General features: G+C 39.5%; 1 protein-coding gene across 1 annotated transcript in view; it reads left to right on the top strand.

Annotated features, from left to right (window-relative positions):
- The window catches only part of SRPK2 (SRSF protein kinase 2), a gene marked incomplete at its 3' end in the record, with an annotated part of 72258 nt that overhangs the window by 23044 nt on the left and 30213 nt on the right, over positions 1-19001 (top strand). The gene's annotated exons all lie outside the window — the stretch shown is intronic.

Genomic DNA, 19001 nt, shown 5'->3' with positions numbered 1-19001 from the left:
TACTGTCTTCTTTAGACTGCTTAGCCAAAGTCTGCTTGAAGTCAGGAGCTGTCTGGCCTGCACTGGCTGAGGTAATTCTAGACTTCTGCTAATACATAACAACGAACCTGCGCGACTGATTTTAAAATTATTCTCATTTACCTTTACCTGTTGTCTTTATGATACTTCTAGTGCAGCTGTTTTCAGAGAAGCATTGTTTTTCTGATCAAAACTTAATTTTGTGATATGTTTGTTTTATTTACGTTCTGGGAGTGTAAACATTTAGTTACACTGAAATGTAAATAGCCCCATCTCTCAATTGTGATCTTCTTCTCTGCTGATAAAAAAGCAAAATTATTTTAATGGAGCTTGTTAATTTATTAATGCAGCCCTCATAATTCCTTTGAAATAAAATGTGTGGGTTTTACTACTTATGTAATGTGTGAACTGCCCCCTTTTTTACCTGTTGTTTTTATAGAGAGTTGAAGTCAACTAGGTTTCTAATAGTCTCCTCACTTTTCTCAGTTAGGTAGGTACATCTTACTGTCCTGGAATATAGTGTCAGAACTGTAATGATAAACAGTATTATTCTCTTTTAGTTTAGTCTGTAGTATTTAGTATTTTCATGTTGATATTTTCTTCTTGTCAATGACAGTTATTTCTTCTTTAAAATTGACTTTCTCTGGGCGTGATGACTATTTTGAAGTCATAGGCTATATAGATAAATTGAGTATGTTCTTTTCAAGAGAGATGACACCTGGGTAATATCTTTGAGCCAAAGAAAACATTATCTTAAAGAACGTGTCTTCTCTGCATTATTTTGCAAAGCATATGTTTGATGGGGCTGTCTGATATTAACTGAAGTAGAGCAAGAGTCTTTGTGTATGACTCCAGTAAATATTTTTAATTTCAGGTCTCTTTACAATTCTAGAATATCATCTACTTAAATTTCATGAGAAACATAATTATTTTTATGTAAAATGATATTGTAAAAGGAAATGTCATTTCCTTTTAGAGCTACTGATTAATCTACTTCTATTCAAAGATGTAATAACTCATACCATAATCACACTCTCATTAGAAAATAATTAGGCAGTTCTGGGGAGTCGCAGTTATATAAGCTAGTTACAGACCTAGGATGTTAAAAGCAAGAAAAAGACAGTCAAAACTAGTTCTTTGTTTTCCAGAAGATACAAAGAGGCTTATTTTGGTTATATTACCTGGTGGAAGCATATGCATTTCTTCTTTTCCTTTTTGTCTTGGTGGTTATTGGCCAAAAAAGTACCTGACGCCTAGCTCACTATATTCATACCACTGTTTTGGATGTCAAAATGGCAAATGAGATCCAGGCTAGATAAATATTGAAGTGATACACATAGAAAAATAATCATAACTTTTCATATGAAATAATGGATTCTGATGTGTTAATCATTATTTAGGGAATTACCATTGAAATAGGTGTTTCATAAAAGCATCAGCTTTGTGCTCAATAGTGATTAAAAAAGACAAATACATGACTAGGAGCACAGAAGGAGTCAACACAGTAGAAAATACTGTTATGCCAAAATATGCTCCCATCATGCACCGTCTGTGGAATATGGCGTACAAAGGGTCTGCAAGACATGGTTCAGGGAAGAGTGAATGGGAGGATCGTGAATTGTGGAGCACCTTTCCTGTGAGGAAAGACAAAGTTGAGTAGGACTCTTTAAGGCTGAAAAACAGGTGCCAGAGGGGGATACAATAGAAGTCTTAAATTGTGTACCAGGGAGAGGGTGGCTGTAGAATGACTGTTTTCAGGCACTTTCAGTACAAGAATCAAAGGATGTCAGTTGAAGCTATGAGATAGTAGATGCAGAATGAACATGAGAAGATGATCCTATGGAAGAGGTGTCAGTATGCTGTGGAATTTCATGGCATAGTATGTGGATGTTAGAAGTTTCCTTATGCTTGAGGGGGGGTAGACTTTTGGAATAAGTATCAGGTGGGAGTCATTAAATACACAAGAATCCCATCTGGTGGCCTCTGAGCTGCCATTTGTTTGAGACCAGGAGAGTGCTTGGGGCAGGAGGGATCTATGTATGCTTAGCTAGCTCTTACGATTTTCCTTGGACACCTGCACAGGGCTATTTTTCTAAATACAGGGTACTGGCCTATGTGGATCTTCCATCTGACCTAGAAAAACACTTAAGTTCTCAGGTCTTCTAGTTTTCCATGGAATTTCTGTCTCAAGAAAGAGAATTCCTTCTAAAACTTAAAACATTTTATTTGGAAGGAAGATTGTGTGGGTGAGAAAGATGGTAAGACTTGACTTGAGTAGCAGACTTTGTGTAGTGGCTTATGGCATAGGAAGGAACTACATATACTTGAAGTAAAAATTGTCTCAGATAATGCAGATCAGGAATTTGAACTTGGCTATGAGAGTCTTTCCCAGGCTGTTTACACACAGAGAGTATGTGAGTGTGTCTCACACTGGTGTATTTCTAGTCAGAAGTTCTCCCATACCAAAAAAAGCCTTAAGAGCCTGTAGTTTTTTTCAAGCTGTGTTACCTTTGAAAAAAGTGTTCTGAGAAAGACTGAAAGAACTGAAGGAAATGTGAATACGTTTTTTTTCTTCTATGTATTAGAGTCTCTGCAACATTTATCATACCTTTAAATAGACTAAGAAGGTATTTTCCATTCTGTCATTTTACAGTAAGCTGCCTAATAAAGTTGTTTCAGGGTTGAAAATGTTTTTGGGGCATTAACCAAGTGGGTTGTTTGCCCATTAGAAATCTGAATGTCTCCTGATCTCATGTCTGGTGTTGATAGCTGAGTACTGGCACAAGCTGGTTGCCCAGAGAGGTGATGGAGTCTCCATCCTTGCAGATACTAGTCTGGACACAGTTGTGGGCCACTGGCTCTAGGTGGCTCTAATGGAGCAGCAAGGGGGGTTGGACCAGATGACCCCCAGGGGTTCTTTCAAACCTCAGCCTTTCTGTGATTCAGTGAAGGCTGTGTGGGCATACACAGCTTGTATTCAGAGAAAAAACGCAACCAACAAACCAAACAGATGAAACAAAAGAACAAAAAAACCAAACCAAAAAAATCCTGTCAGTATTTCAGGGCAGTATTTTTACAGGAAATTTGCTTGAAGGGGCTGATAAGGAGGAGGGGAACTTGGCTTTCCTGTTTCAAAATCTGCTACAAAAAAAAAGCCTCCATAGTCTTATGTCATGGCTTTTTGAGAATAAGAGAAAGGGGTTGTCTCACTCGTAAAGGAATAAACTAAATTCTAATTTTAACCCAATACAATTCAAGAACATGTGATTTTATTTATGAAATATGGAGTTTGTCTTTTTGATTGAAAACAAAAGGGAGAAAAGAATATACTGAATTCAACATAACATATTCATTTCCTATGCTATGATTTTGAGGCTAGTAATATAAATATACTTTGAATGTCTGATAGGAACAGTCTGAAAATTTTTTAAGCCACTTCAGCCAATCTGCAGGACTCCAGTGAACTCATAAACATTGTATATATGTTCTCCATTGCATATTATATAAATATTACTTAAGAGCTTTTCCTGCTTACAAGGAATCTATATTGGCAGTAAAAATCAGGGCCAGTTTCCATGACAACACGGCAGCACTGGGAGAAAGGCTGGTGCTGTGCTGTGGTTGGTATTTTTATGCAAGGGAAGGGATGCAGACCCACATTTTTAGAGAAGAAATGTATTTCAAGGCACAAAAACATGTTGTGTTTTTTATAAAACAGTTGAGAAATTGATCTGTGTAACAGTGGAAATTGAAACGTATTGTTTGCTGTTTGCAATAGAAAATTAATTTTATCTAACTTGCAGAATAGCACTGTTAAATATATACACAATTATTACTGCTGTATTTGCATGGAAATACTGAGAAGTCTTCTGTACTGAGGACAAAGGAAGTTTTGTACTGGGGCAAAACAGGGACAAAAGAGACTGAGTTTTGGCTTCGTCTCTTAGCCTTTTCAGTCTAGTTTTCACCTTCTGAACTCTTTAAAAATAATTTTCAAGAAGGTCTTTGAGGAATTCCAGGAAAACCTTGGAACCTTGGTGTGGTGTTTTTGGTTGGTTGTGTGGTGTTGGTGTGGTTTGTGGTTGTTTTTTTTTTTTTTAAATGGCAATCCTATCCCTCTGGTTTTGTTTGCTTTCTTTATTTTCTCTGAGTTTTCAGAAGATAATCCTCGCTTGTTTGTTCTTTCAACCCTTGGTTGCCTTTCAGTGGTACTTTGTATACCATTTTGCATGATCATAGGGATAGGTTTAACTCTGACACTGACTCCTGTATTTTTGTTTTTCCCTCTCTCTGCCACTGAGAATGCTGAGGGAGCCAAGAACCTTGTGCCTCTTATTTGCTGAAGACTGTCCAGCAGTTCTGCACAGTTGCTCCTCCTTGTCTATTTTTTGCTTGCCATTTGCGTATTGGGTGTCATTATTCAAGAAATGGTTATAGTTGTTACACAGATATCTAAGGGAAATTCAGATGAAATTGGAAGAATTATGGACATTATTTAACAAACTGTCTTCCATATACTTGTGAAGATTGCTGGTAGGGATAGACCTGGGACATCAGGTGATGTGTGGTGAGGTGAAGAAAGTGAAGGTTGTGTTTAAGAGAAACAAAAAGGGTTACTTCTTACATTTCCCTAGAAGTTGTATTTCTGGAGAATTAGATTTACATTGATGAGATTTTCAGGTTGTTACTTTCCATTGTTATTAATGAAGAGGTTAGGAGTGAGGAAGGCATGACTTAAAGGTACTGGGGAGCTTTCTAGAAATGCTACGTTTTCTTTTGGGTACCAGGAGTCATTAAGGGAAGGGATTTCTAAAGCCTGCAGCTTCTTTTTTTATCTTTTGATGGGACTAGGGTGAAGCTTTGCTCTTTTCTTTGTATTTCTCTGTGCCTCCTAGACTGCAAAGTACTTGCTCCACCTCGGTGAAGTGGGATGCTCTGAGAAGTCAGAACCTTCTGAGAAGATGAACCTAGCTGGAAGCAGTGTTGTTTAGAAGTATGAAGCGATTCAGAAGTATGAAGGGTTCATCTCAAGGAATCATCTTTCCTTCCCAACCCTAGCAGTTAGTCAGAATCTTCTCTTGCCTGGAAGGAATTAATCAAATGTCTAAAGGGACCCAATTTATCCGAACTGGGAGTCTTGTAGAAATCCAAGTGGATCAAATGTTTACAGAGGAATACTAGCCTTGTCCCTGTCTCGCACCTCCACTATCAATCAGGATTAAGCTTGAAGGCATTTTACAGCTGTCCAAGGCTCAACTGCCTTGTCATGCTGATGATTTAAAGATAACTCACTTTATAGTGGAATATCTGCATCCCATTCTGCAATCAACATATGTTTCAGCTATCATCTTTCCAGAGGTTTAGCAAATCAAACCTCTAAGTGCTAGCCTGTGTGCTTAGTGGTGCTGCTTACATACACAGATCTTCCTTCAGGAAGAGAAAAACAATTTTGCCTCTGCAGTAAATATAGGTACATAATGTGAGGTGAGCCTGGTACGCTTTCAGTTCCTCTCAGCTTTGTCTCTTGAAACACAGTGGTTCACCTCTGAGTTTCCTTCACTTCTTTTCCGTCCATTATTGCTGTTATTCTACGTAGCTTCTTGAAGACTTCTCTGAGGCTTCTCAGATAACTGAGCCAATGCCAGAGTAGACTTTAGCTGGCTTGGGCACTGACTCTGCTTAGCAAAAGTCAAGGCAATACATTGCAAACGTAAGTCATGCGTGAATTTTAGCACCAGTCAGACCAGAGGGTTTGCCACCACCATAACACCTTGTTTCCATTTTCAGCAGCAGTAATGTTCCTTAGACCTCTGTTTCTGATTGTACTGTGTCATGGGTTTGAAGTCATGATGTTGCTGTCCTTCACTGACATTAGGGCTCAGCACCAGAGTGTTTCCAGCTCTTACTGTGCTATGCCAATTATCCTTGACATCTGACTTTTGAAACCTGGAATTGGAAGGTTCTTCAGGTTTGCCAGCAGCTCTGTGTAGTGCTCAGGTGCAGACGCCATTGTCCTTCCTTGAGAAGCCCTGAGATGGGGTTACTCATAGCAAAGAGGTGAGTGGGAGACAGTAGCCTGCTAGTAATAACTGTTGCTGGCCACTTCCTGCTGTAAATTGGTTTCAGAATTTACTTTTGTAAGATTCAGTTCATTTCCTTTCCTGAGGTGCACTGTCTACTGATCTGTCTTGGGGAGCTTCAGTAGCAGCATTCTGGTATCAAGGCATAGGATATGGAAAGATCTCACTCTAGGAGACAGGTGCATCTTCACAGTTGCAGTCTTCTCTACAGGGGAGAGCATTCATTTAGGATACCATGACAGCTGGGATTCCTTGAGTGCTTTTCCACCATGGATGAGACTCTCCCTTGCTGTTAGAAATAGGAATATTCTAATAAGTGAGTCATCCAGCAGCCATGCTGTGAGGCAAAGCACGCCAAGACTGAGATGAGTCAGATGGTCTGATAACCCTTATTCTCAGACTTGCTGACACAAAAGAGATTCTGAAAACCTCGTCAGGAATTGTCACAGTATTTGGTATCCAAAACCGCCTCATCCAAGCCAGCTGAACTGGCAGGGCTCTAAATACTGAAGTGACTTCACTAACTCTTCTGAAATGGCTGGGTTGAAGACCCAGTCAAATGAAAATACCTTCACCTTCAAGGCTGAAAAAAAATGGAGAAGCCAAAACGGGGTCTGCAACCTACAAGACAAATGGTTTGTGGAAGTAAGGCATTGAAAGGCATTTCTCTGGGAGCATTGGATAGGCAAATTGGCACATGGAGGAATCTTATGGTTTGAGGAATAATGACCTCTGCACTGAGGGAACATGACAGGAGGGGATGTGGAATGGAGTGGCTTTTGGAAACATGCCATGAAATTTGCATAAAATAAATAGAAAATGCTATGTTCTATAAGGTGGCTTGAGGCTGTTGTAGTACAGTGTGGCAGTTCTCATGCTGGAGATAAAGAAACAATCTCTTCTGGACTGTAATTCAGAGCGAAAGAGTGATCATGTTCTTGGTTGCTTTTCATCTGTATGAAACTGCTTGTCCAAAACCTGCCTACCAGATGCGGGAAAGTTCAGCAAAGTTGGGGTGCAGATCTGAGCAAAAATGTGCCATGTTTGTGCTTATGGACAGCTCAATTCTTGGTCCTGGCTTAGCTATGGTCAGTGTCCAGGTTTCAAAATTTATGTTCTTGCCTATGATAATACTAGATATAGAAGAATGGATGATAAATTTTTGTTCACCTCCAGGTATAGGTGCAGCCCTCAAAATATTTGAGGCCGTGTTTTAAAATATGATGTATTTCAAACCAGCCGCTCACTATTTATCTGTACTTAGGTGGGAATGAGTTTTTGTGAAAAACAGTCGCTGTAATTTTGCCATTTTCTTGCTTTTGACTGCTGCTGGACTTTGCAATATCTTTGCTGATATGTATTTCTGATATAAAAATGGATGCTTAAATTAAGATGAATGAATAATACAGAGAGAAACTCAAAGCAGTCATTTCATATATTGTACTTATGGCCACTGAGATTTTAGTAACTTTTGAACACTGGCAGAATGTTTTGGAATGATAGGCATGTTTGCAACTTTTTTTTTTTTTGTAATATTTTAGGTAAAACTTTTAAAAATTGTGAAGACATTTGTTAAAATTCTTGTACAGTTATATGGAGGAGATGTTACTAGCGTTTGGAAGTTTGGGAGGGCATGTCTGTTTTTAGAAGGATTGAGATCAATAATTTTGAAAGAAAGTCAGTTAGTAGAAAGGAGTTACAATTGTTAATGTCAAGAGTTTATGTAAAATGGTCATTCCAGCTTCTCAAAAGCAGGGTTAATGAGGTGGAGTTTGGCATTAGTAGAGGTCAGGTGACATTCAGAATTTATTGCTGCAGTGATGGTTTGTATTTGCTGCAGACAGAGGTTCCTCTAATTGCTGCCTTAGTCATGCAACCTTGTTTCTTCAGGCTCTTTCTTTTTTCCCCTTGCCAGTTATATCTCTCAGTGTTTGTCCCATCCAAAATGCCTGTCTCCTTACCCTTTTTTCATTGCCAGTAGAATTGAGTTCCCAGACATAATCCAGAGCTTGATCCATTTACAGTAACAGGATAAATGTATCTTCCAAACATGAACTAAATACGGAAATGAAAAATGGTGGGTTTTTTTTGCATTGAGATGATCACATGAAGTCAGGATTATATTTTACCAGGGTGCTTTTGGGGGTGTGAGGAAAGCAAGAGATACTCTGCTGCTGACTGCATTTGTTGTTGAGTGAAGGGTTACAATCTCATTGTTCCTGTGAAATCTTTTCTACTAGGCTGTTAAATAGATAAAAAAGATGCAGAGCACTGCATTTGTGGATTTACCCATGCTCATTTTGCTTAAGATTATCACAGTTGTCTTCATATGGCTTCCAGCACGTTTAGATAGAATTCTGCAAATATATACTTCCTTGTGTTGTATCTGTGTTCATATTAACTCTAAGGAAGTTATTGGCTTGTTCTGGTAAAGACTAAATCCCATTCTTCATAATTTAATTATGACTTTGTATTTGAGTCTATCTTTGACTTTAATGGGTTATTGGCTTAAGGGGTTTTGATGCCAAATTAAGTTAAATCTGCTAACTTTTCCAGGGACATATAGGGCTGTTGCAGAGCACAGGGTGCTTCTTTCCCCTCCCCTTCAAAACTTGCAGATTTGTGGCTAGTGTCATCTGTAAGATCTTGAAGCAACAACAGCATGTTTTCTGATTATGTCTTATTAGTAGAAAGACTAGGAACACTATAATTTAACATGATAAAGAGAAAGTCAGAAATTAAATACTGCAGCATAACATGCCAAAAAGAAAGTAAAAGCTAATTTCCATTTATACACTTGTGAGTCATTCTGTTAAACATAATCCATCACACAGCTTAACCACAGTAAGAGGAAGAAGTCGAAGCAAACAGTGGCGCCTTCCGTTACGGTGTGCCAGCGTTTGCTGCCAGGTCTTCTGATGGGTCGGAAGTGGGGGTGTGTATGCTGGAAGGAGCCGTGCATCCTCAGAAAAGAACTGCGTTGCAAGAGGATTTGGAGAAGGGGAAGCTTCATATGTGGTTTTTGAGACTGTCTTGTTTAACTAGGTTTTTATCACTGAGTTGGAGCGATACGCCTTATCTGTCTGACTTCAGGTGGAGGTTTCATTTTAGTGTGTTAGGATGTATATATAAGAAAACTCTTGGGTTCTATATGGGTCAGTACATATTCCATACAACAGCTGTGTTTCTCTTCTTTGGCTTTTAGGAATTTTGTGCCTTTTAATTTTTTTCATATAACTTTCTCAGCTTTTACAACACTTTACTGGTGACTAGAAATATGGATAAAGTGCAAACTGCTGTGTGTACATGGAGGTATTTTCTTTTTGTGTCACTAGCTGGGCCTGTTTTGTTTTTTAACTGTTGACTTGTTTTTCTCTACAAGTCTGTAATGGATGACTGATCTTAAAAGCAGAACTGTGCTAGAAAAAACAGTAATTGAATAGGAAAACATAATACCTCAACAAGTTCAGTCTGGATATATTTGGCTTCTGGTTTGCTGTCTTAAGAACATCTTAACAGAATTGCATATGTATGAGAACAAAATTTCATTTGGGACTGACTTTCAGAGCTTGAAACTAGATACTTCTGGGAGCTTGGTGTAGCCTTCTGGGAACTTGGTGTAACTCCATGCCAGGGAAAGCCCAAAAGAGCTACCTCCTGTAATGGCTACAAACCTGGCAGACCTTACTGCTTCGTGTTACATGGGATTTAAAGGAATGGTGGGTTGCTCTTGGTTCCCCTCAGCTCGGCCCTTGGCCACGTGCTCTTCAGCTTGCCTTGCCTTGCCTCTTACATGGCTGCAGAGTGAGGGAGCCTGGTTCATGGATTTATCCTTCGTGGCTGTGTAGTCACTAGGTCCAGCACCGAGGCAAAGGAGAAGCTCTGGTGTGGGGCGGAAGACGGGACGGATTTCTCTTGCACCAGCACTCTGTGGCCAGCCTGGGGGGCTGGCGTAGTGAGACTGCAGTAATAGCTGTTTAAAATTATATTTGTTTATAGTACCCATTGTTTTGAACAGAAGAAGGCGGAGTTCCTTGGCGCTTGACTTTAGGTGTACGTTGAAGCCCAGGGTTACCTCCAGAAGACTTGTAAGCAAGATGGGAATGAAAAATTAATTCTCTGTCTTGCTGTTCATTCGAGGATACCAAAACTACCATGTCTCAGCCTGCTCCATTCCAGGAGGGCTTTCCACTGCTGGTTTAATTGATATTTGACAGTATGATGGTATCTTTCAAAGGAATGTTAACAGTCCCAGGAGGAATGATAATTTTGTTTGATAATGACCAGATGTAGAAACTGTTTCATGCTTGTTATGTACCAGCAGTCGCTCTTTTTATGCATGCATTTTCTAGATTTGGAAATTGTAGTATTGTTTTGCACTAGTATAAGAACACAAGTAGCCCTTTTCATGTAAAGCAAAGCTTTCTCTGGAAGTTCATATTAGCAGTTTCTTGGAGTTAATTAAGAACATGTCTGCATATGCTCCATTTCCTTATGGATTTATACACTTTGCTTTTGAAAACAGCAAGATGACCTCTGGCATAATTAAAAATAATTATAAGATCAAATTACAACTAATTGATCATAACTATTAACATTTAAAATTATTCAGAATTAGAACCAATTTAAAGTCTTACTTGAAATATGCGAAAGAATTTTGTTCCTTGAGCAAGAACTTCAGGGGTTTGAGGCATCTTGTGTTTTTATTGCTTATTTTATGTTTGTGGATTTATTGAGAATGCTTTCATTTAAGACTGCCTCTGGTTCAAAGAACTCACTGTTAGAAGGCACCTGTCTAATTAAGCTAAATCTACATTTGGGAAAAAGAACAGGCAAGAGTTCAACTAGTAAAGCAGACATCATTTGAACAAACAAGAAAGAGATCCAAATAATTGAGTCCTTAAACAATTAATAACAGCTGGAAGAAACTTGTGTGTGGAGATTTCAGACTTGAAGTGTTACAGCACCTGAGAGCCTTGCTCAGGAGCATGAAAGATTTTTCTTGCCAGAGCTGGAGGGAAGTTTAGCTGGAGCTCCTTCCAGATGAACCCACATCCACTGGTAGATTTCTTAAAGCTCACATTTTGATGTGAGGATGTTTGTAACACATTTCTTCTGATTTATACCTTTTCCCTGCATCCTTTTTTTCCTCTTCAATTTGAAATTCCCCAAAGAGTCTCTCTGGACATGTCAGGAGGTTTGTGACATTGTTAGAACACAATTATTCCAAATTTTATTTTATTAAATATAAGAGAATAATTTAACTTCTTTCTAATTGCATTTTCTATAAGCAGAAAAATTTCTCTGGGTGTGTTAGTCTGAAAATTTTAAGGAGAGTTTTGTTTTCCCATAAGATTGAGGTAGTTCTTAGCTTATCCCCACCAATTTCTGCCTCCTTCCCAGTTTTTTTTCATTTGACTCAGTTTCTTTTCCTTTTGAGACACTGTTCTCCTGAAGGTAGGAGAATGAGGTGCAGTTTTTAGCTATATTTAAGGTAAAGTTTTGTTTATGTAGAAGTAGTCTTTAAGTTAGTAAATTTAGTAGTTCATCATGCCTGCAGTACTGTGTTCATAGAGAAGAATTCCTTGTGTTACGTGCCTGTTCCCTGTGGAGAACAACATGGGGATTTCTTCGAGTGACTTGTGATATAGCAATCTTGCCTGCAATGCATTATTATCCATTACTTTATAATAGCAATAAAAATGTGAGGTTTTTTTCTATGAAGGTTTTGGATAAAGAAGCCTGAAATCTGTTTCAGTTTTTAGTAATGGAAGTCGTTCATTTGTTGAGGAAAAGGAAGGAATGCCTGAAGATGAAGTGACTGCACGATGTCAGAACCAAAGTGCATCTATACTCCTTCTGGCCAGGAGCAGTTGCCTGGGGAAGAGTGCAGGACTGGGCCCTGATGTGCTCAAAATTCTCTGAGTCCAGTGGTTTCAGGCTGGTGGGATTTGTGAGTCAAAGGTGGCTTTGTATTAGGTATCACTTAACTTTTCTTCTGTGAGTTCTTCTCAGCCCTGTTTGAACTAAGCTAACTTCTCTTATCTGTGAGATCTGAGGAAAAAAAAGGTAGCTTTAGTTTTCAACATCATGCAGCATGAGTAATTTTGTTTTCTTTAGATTTTTTTTTTTTTTTTTGTCAACCTGACTGAATTTGTGGAAAGAGAGGCATCGAACAGTCATTTCCTATTTGCTTTCTGTGTGCCTCTCAAGATTTTATAGATCCCTGCTGTCTGTTTTTCTGGCTGAAGAGTTCTGGTATGTTAAGATGCTTCACATATGGAAGGCGTTTCATATTCATATTTCATAGTCACCCTCAGTGCTTTTATTTTACATTTTCCAGAACAGTAGAATAGCGAACAACCCCACAACATCAGCAACAACAACAACAAAAAAGTTTAAGTTTTTCCTGAATTTCTCATGGTATAATTTCCCCAGCTTTTTCAGGTTTTAATGTTACAGAGATTGCTTTTACTGTTGGCTTTTCCCCAGTTGGAACATGAAGCAAGAATGTCTAGGACAGAAAACAGTAAAATTAAGTTGTCAGTGATTTTACATCTCTTAAAGTGGGCAATTGATTTTCTCTAAGCCTCCATTCAGTGTTACAGTGTATTTTACTTCAAGTTCACTGTGGGGGAGAAATGCTTCAGCTTTTCTTTTGTCTTTTTACTAAGCATTCCCACTAAGAGCAGATTAAAAATAGGATTTCATTGTATTTTGGTTGAACTCCACTGTAAATTTATTTTTGACTATTTAAGAGAGAGTAATTAAAAGGTTAAATCTTGGATGGTGTTTGATAATTGTTTGTAATGCTTTTTCTATACAATTACAAGTTTTTTTTTCATTCTAGCCTGCGGAGATGGTCAGTTCTCTGCACACCTACTGACAGAATACTGTGAGGCTAGAACTGGTCTGTCATCTTCTATTAATTAAGTGTTTACGCCTGGATGGTGATGAATAATGTAGTGGTGGTAGACCACAGAGTACCAAGTGATTACTTCACAAAAAAAGAAAAAATTATTTAGTGTGTGCATTCGTTACCAAATACATACAATTACATACAACACTTTAAGAAATAAGAAAGAACAATAACTTGAAATAATGCAGCTGTTATGCAGCTTGTTATGGTATGATAGTTTTTGACAGTTATGTTTCTGGAAAGGAAATGGAGGTTTACATACATATTTATTACTCACAGCTGTCTTAGTGGTTGGATTTTTAATGCCAAAGATGGTTTAAAGTCCACTTTGAAGAAAAAATAGTTCACATTTTAATAAAGTGTATAATAGAAAAATGAAGTCTAAGCTGAATAAAGTATGTATTTGTGGGATACATTGCAAAGGAAGATATTGTTTAAATATTCATCATAACTTATCTTTCTAATTCAATAGAAGGGCTACTGAGAAATAGGAAAACTGGAGTTCTATCTGAGGCTATAAAATTGTGTCTTGGCAGAAAAACAACCATGGGTGATGCCAGGATGAGTTATTCAACTTGTAGGCAGAATTTAAGCAGCTAAGTCAAGTATTGCAGACTTGACCTTTACAGATACCCCAGAAATGTAAAAGTGAACAAACCCAAAGAACGATGCTAAGAATCCTTTACTAAGAATCCTAAACTGAAGCAAAAAATGGCAAAATAAGCCAGCAATATAGTTAGCAGTCAGACTGATGTAACTTGGCAGCATTTCTTTCCTTCACCCTTCCTGATGCACTAATATTTGATTTCTTCAAAAGGTGCTAGCAAAGGTAAAAGGACATACCAAAGATCTTCCTCAGTTTAAATCAGCGTTTTGCTACTTGGAGGTGAAATCATAATTAGCTCCAGAAGGAAATACAGTAATACCTTTCCTTCCTTCCTGATGTCTGCAAAGGACAATAAGAAAACACTCCTGAATACCAAATACAAGTAGGATTGGAGACAGAAAAAAAAATAGCCCTTTTTAAAATAAAATTAAGCATAGCAGCTTGAGAAAGAACTGCTTCGGAGTCTATTTTGTTAATCTTATTTCCCTAGGAATAAGTTTAGATATTGGCTTTTTAAAAATACTAGGTTACATACTTCCGCCCTCTCTTGGAAGGAGATTCTTGGGATCCATAGAATCATAGAATGGTTTGGGTTGGAAGGGACCTTTAAAAGTCATCTAGTCTAACTCCTTGCAGTGAGCAGAGACATCTTCAGCTAGATATGGTTGCTCAGAACCCTATCCAACCTGACCTTGAATGTTTGCAGGGGTGGGGTATTTGCCACCTCTGGTAGTGAACCTACCTGTTCCAGTGTTTTCGCCCTCACTGTAAAAAAGAAATCCTTCCTTTTATCTAGTCTAAATCTACCCTCTTTTAGTTTAAAACTGTTACCTTTTGTACTGTCACAACAGGCCCTGCTAAAAAGGCTGTCCCAATCTTTTCTTTCACCCCAGCAGGTCAGGTGATTCTCCCCCTCTGCTCTGGTGAGACCCCAGCTGGCGTATTGCATCCAGATCTGCAGCCCCCAACACAAGAAGGACATGGACCTGTTAGAGTGGGTCCAGAGGAGGGTCACGAAGATTGTCGGGAGCTGGAACACCCTCTCTTATGAGATCAGGCTGAGAGAATTGGGGTTGTTCAGCCTGGAAGGGAGAAGGCTCTGGGGAGACCTTATTACAGCCTTCCTGAATCTGAAGAAGTCCTACGAGAAATCTGGGGAGGGACTTGTTACATGGGCTGCAGTGATACGACATGGGGTGATGGGTTCAAATGGGAAGATGGTGGATTTAGATTAGGTGTAAGGAAGGAGTTCTTCACTCTGAGAGTGATGAGACACTGAAAGAGGTTATGGAGAAGGCTCTGGGGAGACCTTATTACAGCCTTCCTGAATCTGAAGAAGTCCTACGAGAAATCTGGGGAGGGACTTGTTACATGGGCTGCAGTGATACGACATGGGGTGATGGGTTCAAATGGGAAGATGGTGGATTTAGATTAGGTGTAAGGAAGGAGTTCTTCACTCTGAGAGTGATGAGACACTGAAAGAGGTTATCCAGGGAAGCTGTGGTTGCTCCATCACTGGAAGTGTTCAAGGCCAGGTTGGATATGGCCTTGTGCAACCTGGTCTAGTGGGAGGTGGCACTGTCCATGGCAGGGGGGTTGGAACTAGATGATCTTTCAGGTCCCTTTCAACCCAGACATTCTGTGATTCTATGGTTCTTACAGGCCCCCCCTTTAAGTACTGAAAGGTCACAGTAAGGTCTCTCCAGAGCCTTGGCTTCTCCAGGCTGAACAATTCCTACTCTCTCAGCCATTCGTCACAGGCAAGGTGTTCGATCCCACTTATCATTTTTGTGGTCCTCTTCTGGACCACTCCAACAGATCGATGTCTTTCCTGTGCTGAGGACTGCAGAGCTGGATGCAGTAGTCTAGGTGAGGTCTCAGCAGAGTGGTGTAGAGGGGCAGAATCACCTCGCTTGACCTGCTGGACATGCTTCTTTTGGTGCAGCCCAGAATATGGTTGGCATTCTGGGCTGCATGTGCATGTTGGTGGCTCATGTCCAGCTTTTCATTCAGCAGTATTCCCAGGTCCTTCTCCACAGGGCTGTTCTCAATCCCTTCATCCCCCAGCATGTACTGATCCTGGGGATTGCTGTGACCCAGGTATGGTACTTTGCATTTGTCCCTGTTGAACCTCATGGGGTTCACATGGACACATGGATCTACTTCTCAAGCTTCTCCAGGTCCTTCTGGATGATATCCTATCCCTCAGGTGTGTCAACTGCACCACTCAAGATTGATGTTGTCAAGCTTCTCCAGGTCCTTCTGGATGATATCCTATCCCTCAGGTGTGTCAACTGCACCACTCAAGATTGATGTTGTCTGCTGAGGGTGCACTCAGTCCCACTGTATATATTTCAAGTGAAGATATTGAACAGCACAAACAGTATGGACCAGTAAGGGATACCTCTTGTCACTCATCTCCATCTGGACATTGACCACTGCCCTCACAACTGTTTAACCAGTTCCTTATCCATTGAAACACCCATCAAATCCATCTCTCTCCATTTCACAGAGAAGGATGTTGTAGAGGACCGAGTCAAAGGCCTTAGAGAAGTCCAGATAGACAACATCCATAGCTCTTCCCTTGTCCACTGATATCATCACTCCATCATAGGGCACTAGGTTGGTCAGGCAGGACTTGCACTTGGTGAAGCCATTCTGGCTGTCTCAAATCACTTTTCTGTTCTCCATGTGCCTTAGCACAACTTCTAGGATGATTTGTTCCCAGGCACAGGGATGGGGCTGACAGGTCAGTAGTTCCCAGGGCCCTCCTTTCTACCCTTTTTAAAAATGGGTGTGATGCTTCTTTTTTTCTAGTCACTGGGGACTTCCCCTGACTGCCATGACTTTTCAAATGTCATGGCAAGTGGCTTGGCAACTGCACCCGCCAATTCCCTCAGGACTCTCGGATGCATCTTATTAGGTCCCGTAGAAACATAGGTATGTTCAGGTTCCTCAGGTGATTGTGAACCTCATCTTCTCTGACAGGGGGAGGAACTTTGCTCCCCTTGCCCCTGTCTTGCAGACCATCAACTTGGGAGGTGTGGAAAGAGATGTTGCCAGTGAAGACTGAGGTAAAAAAGTTGAGTACCTCAGCCTTCTCCTCATCTGTTGTTACCAGCTTGCCAGTCATTGACACTGTTTGATGTTTATTTCAGAATGAGTGACAAAACGTGTGAATCTTAATTGCAGCAATGCTTCCAATTCTCTTCAAAGTATTATCTGTATCATGGGGACAAATAGAGCAAGTTAGTTGTTAACTTTAAAGACAAAACCTGCACAACTTCAGTGGATTTTTGAACTTATGACACCTATACTGCATTGCCCTAATATACCCAAGGTTTTGCTATATTTATGCCATCTTATGGGACGAAAATAACAACATGGGAACTTGTGGTCAGAACAACGTAAAATGATAGTAGTGGCTAAAAGCACCGATGGATGGGCCTGTGTTACCTAGCACACTGCATTTGGATGTTTTGATGAAGTGTGGGCTGTTTCCCTGTGGGTTTTTTTTTCCTGACTCATCATTAGCATTTTTAATTTTTAAGTGTTCAGTGTTCTTGATCTGTGTATCCAAAATTGTCTTGTACACAGCAGATGAGGTTTCAAGGCTTGTCATGTAGATCCTTACACTACGATTTGTCGATTATAGCTTTCTGCCAACATCCGACCAGGCACAGGGGCCATCAGCTTGCTGACACCCTGAAACCAGGCTAAGAGGCTTGTCTCTCTTTTATTCAGTCCTAAGCTTTATGTGGTTAAAAATTATTTAAATTGATTTATTTGGGTAGATTTCTCGTCATAACTTAGACCATTAATAAATGAGTTCCAAATGTTCCTTTTTAAATCTGACCGTTTGCTGAACAAACAGAAGAATGTTATTATCTGAAAGGAGTAGCAGGCAGATAAATTTGGTATGCGTGCAACTTCCAGTGATGTCCTTTCAAGCAAAGGCATAACAGCAGCTGCTGTGCAGGCGGTGCGTGTTGCCAGTGGAATTTATTTCTGACCAACTATGTCCTCTTCAACTCCAAATGCTCTGTCTAGAACAACTGCAGTGTAGAAAAAGAAAAAGTGGAGGGGAGAGTTAGAAAGAGGAGGACTATAGAGCGGGATAGGCATAAATGCAGTTTTTACCCATGACCAAGGACATATGTGAACCTAGATTTTAGGAGCTGGAAAATTAGCAAATTACAGATTTATGTTTTTAAAAAAATTAATTGTATGAATGAGAAAATACTGTTAATATGGTGTTTCAGATGCCTTAATTTGAAGTAGATATGGATGCAAACTATAGCAGCTTTTGATGGCACAAATGCTTCATTACTTTGCAAATGTATTTTGCCAGTATATTGTTTGGCAAGCTTGTATTTTTTATTTGTATGAAGTATGAATACAAAAAAATAACAGCGTCAACCTTTTTGATTATTTCTTAATTATTTGACAAACAGGTATGCTTCAACCCTGGATTTCATTTTTTATATGTACTGAAAATGCTCTGAATTTTGAAATGTGAATAATTTTTAAGTGTTTAGAAAAGCTAAGTACAGACTTTCTTGGAATAGGATAGAAAAAAAAACCCAACACCTTATTTTAAACTGGAGATGCTAGTCAGAAAAACACCTTTTGGTGGGTAATGTTGGATTCTGGTGGTTTTGTTTTGTTCAGTGGTTGGTTTTGTGTGTTTTTTTTTCCTTTTTTTTTTTTTTTTCCTCCATCAGTGCATACTAAGACATGCTGTGTGCATTCTGGGAGTGCATCCTAGACTACCTAGGAAGATGAATTTTTTTCTCTTACTTCCTAATAGCTGTTTTCAGTATTTTGTATACTGATACAGATTTCCATAGTCTTGGCAGCAGCAGCTACAGATGAGAAGTGCATTAATTCATCCGGTTCAGGTCAGCGTCACTAAAAGATTGTTTCATGCTGTGTATTAATGAGATCTTTCTCCCTTCAGCTAGCAGGGAGGAGGTTTGGAATAACTTGATATTCTCTGAAAAATATTTATTCTAAATCATACACTTGGAAAGGCAGGCCTAACGTCTGATTTGCTCATCAGGAATTCTAAAAGCTTGTCTGTATCTGATTATATACTTTATATAACATTTGCAAACTGTTCCAGCCACTAAGTCCAAATTCACATGAGACCTGCTTTTGATCTGGCCAGGTACGTCTCTGTCCAGGCCTCCCCAGGGTCCCAGGGGTGATGTGAAAGATGGCAGTGAGAACATAACCAAGACACGCTTCACTGGTATTGCCCAGGGTGCTTTTTCCTCTGCTCTGAAGGGCAGGGCTATCCCTCAGAGGAAGCTCTTAGTAAACGTGCTCTCTCTTTCCTTTGCAGGCCAGAGCCTCAACAGAAAGCTCCCTCTGC

The sequence above is a fragment of the Merops nubicus genome, unplaced genomic scaffold, assembly GCF_000691845.1.
Source record: "Merops nubicus isolate BGI_N331 unplaced genomic scaffold, ASM69184v1 scaffold15183, whole genome shotgun sequence".
NCBI classification, from domain to species: Eukaryota; Metazoa; Chordata; class Aves; order Coraciiformes; family Meropidae; genus Merops; species Merops nubicus.
Note: the sequence above shows the minus strand (reverse complement) of the source record. Positions and strands in the feature narration are given on the sequence as shown.